At 37.5% G+C, this 2,624-nt stretch overlaps 1 protein-coding gene across 2 annotated transcripts in view; it reads left to right on the top strand.

The window, feature by feature from the left end:
* Nucleotides 1–808, top strand: part of unm_sa1614 (un-named sa1614) — a 13,772-nt gene extending 12,964 nt beyond the window's left edge. Inside the window, exons 28-29 of one of the 2 annotated variants that reach the window (XR_004613777.1) lie at nt 1–205; nt 303–808. The exon at nt 1–205 is cut by the window's left edge and continues 116 nt beyond it. The gene's annotated coding sequence lies outside the window, so the exon portion shown is untranslated. The other variant, XM_034584603.1, reaches the window with a different exon arrangement.
* The last annotated feature ends 1,816 nt before the right edge of the window (nt 809–2,624 follow it).

Consider the following 2,624-nt stretch of genomic DNA (forward strand, 5'->3'; position numbering starts at 1 on the left):
GACCAGCACAGATCTGAACCACATCAGAGCCTGGAAAACCAAACCAGAACCAAACCGGAGCCAAACCGGAGCCAAACCGGATCCGTAACGAGGTACAGCCGAAACCTCTGATCTTCGATGGACCAGGTTGGTGATCTGGTTCTGAGAAGCTCCAACAAACACAATCACATGGACACGGAAACACACAATCTGGACTAAACAAGAAGTTTTGGTCATGTGGTAACGTTCCCGTGGAGACGGCCTCGCACAGACTGATCAGCCACAATTCAAGGTTGTCGGTGACTTTTATTAATTTATTTAAGTAACTAACTAATATTTTATTAAGCACATCGGCAAAACAATCCACTGGACTTTTATTGTGAAGTTCATCTGAGCGACAGTTTTAGGTTATTTTAAGTCTTTGATCCTGTAGCATCTTCCGCCTCCTCTCAGGCCTCCTCCTTCGTACGGACACAACCTGTGAGGCAGATCTGAGGAATGAACACTGAAGACCAAAGGATAAAACGCAGATGTTTGTTGTAAAATCGGGTGAAGTCAGTTTCTGGAGCCGGATTTCACCTTGTTGAGCCGTTACCATGGATTCAGTTTGTAAACATGGACTTTGATTCTTCCAGCTGCCTTTGATGTCCCCGAGATATCACAACACCTCAGTGTGTAAGTAGCACAGCACAAAACCGCCACTATTACGAAAATGAAAAAACAGTTTCTTGTTAAAAGATGGAAATTTCTCATATTAACATTGTTTCACAGTGCTGGAGAGTTGAAGTCGTGATTTAGACTTTTTAGTTCTGCAGCCACCAGGGGGCAATCAAAGTGATTTGGCTTCACTTTTAGAAGCTGACATGTCGACCATCTTGAGATTCAGTCTGTGGTCACTCGTGTATTCATTTCTATGACATTTAACCCATGATTGTCAAGGGCTTATGGGAAATGTTCATAAAAGGCTGCTAAAGCCTAAATATTGAATAAACAATGACATTAGATGTTTTATCAAAAAGGTTCTGAAAACATATGAAGCAAGAAACGTAACGTACTGTTAAGATAAAACCTCTTTTCTCAAGGCTGACTTTTTACTTATTTTAAATAGTTAGAATCAATCTGGTTTCACTTCAACTCTCTTTTACGTATTTTCTTATCATCACAAACCAAATATTCACGAATCAACAAGGAGCTTTTTCATCACAAGAAACTTGTAAGAAGATTAATTGATTTGTTTTTATATCATGAAACTTAGATGTAGCAGGAAACACTAACTTCGTTATAAATGAAAAGTTTGGTGAAAAAAAAAGCACAGTTCAGTGTAATGTAGTAATGTGGATTGAGGGACTAATCAGCCATATTGGGGAAAAAGAGATTTTGAGAATAATGTTGTAAGGTTATGTCACAAAGTCATAATATTACAAGAATTAAAAATCGTAATATGATTGTAGTCTAACAGGAAAAAAAGTATTTGTATTATGAGATCAAAAGTCATAATGTTATGAGAAAATAAAGGGAATAGTCATAATTTAAAAGAAAACTGTTGTAATTTAACTTTAATTTAACAAAAAACAAGACAAGAATGTCAAAATATAAAGAAAAAACACATTAAAAGAATAGAGGTCTAAGTTAACGAGAAAAAAATCATAATTTTACTAGAATAAAGTTGTAAAAAGTCAGAATTTAATGAGAAGTCATAATATAACAATGTCTTAATTTAACGAGAAAAAAAGAAAGTCTGAATATTACGATAGGACTTTTCTTGTAAAATTACAACTTTGTTCTCGAAATCTCACAATGTCTCTTTCTCCAATATGGCTCGAATAAAAAATACACCGACATATATATGTGAACCATCTGGGTTTGATCGTTTCAACGTTTACCTCCAGAGTTGTTCGGTTTTTGGATTGAAGGAACACAAACGATGTTTCATATTTTTTATTTCATTCAAAGTGACAGTGGTGGGTTCATGTTGTTTTCTGTCTTTAGTTGAAATATCAGTGCTTCTGTCTGTTTGGCTTCTAAGAATGAACGAACGAACGAATGAATAAATGAAGTGACGATCAGTAGGTTGGTTTTTAAACGAATCGGACTTTTCTTTCTTTAATCAAACAGTAACAGTTTAAACACGATGAGCTGAAGTAAAGCTATGGTAACTGAACATACATGACACATACATGTTGTTTGGTCAGTGGACGTCACTCTGATCTAAATCTACAGATCACGTTCGACTGATCATTAGGAAATCACAAGCAGCTGATTGGTTGATCTGCACGTCCCTGCGTCCCTGATGGAAATAATCTGCATTTCCACACCGCAGGGATTCTAACGAGCACAACTTTGGATTTAAACTCACAACAAACTGGATTCTTTTTTAAAGTGTGAGGAAATAAATCTGTTTACAACAACTGCAAATCCCCAAACTTTGCATCCAGATGGTAAATCCAGCTCAGGAAGCCGGAGCGCTGCCGCTCTCTCATCGAGTGGCTGAACTACGGTGAACCGCAGCCTCTGATGTGTCACAGGTCGGGTTTAAGAGACTTGACGAGAAAAGGATTGAACTCAGACTGCACTCCCCACGGCAGCCGAGCTAACGACACAGCAGCAGCCTCCAGATGATGATTCAGCATTCATGATTATTTATA

Source organism: Hippoglossus hippoglossus, chromosome 5, assembly GCF_009819705.1.
Source record: "Hippoglossus hippoglossus isolate fHipHip1 chromosome 5, fHipHip1.pri, whole genome shotgun sequence".
Lineage (NCBI taxonomy): Eukaryota > Metazoa > Chordata > Actinopteri > Pleuronectiformes > Pleuronectidae > Hippoglossus > Hippoglossus hippoglossus.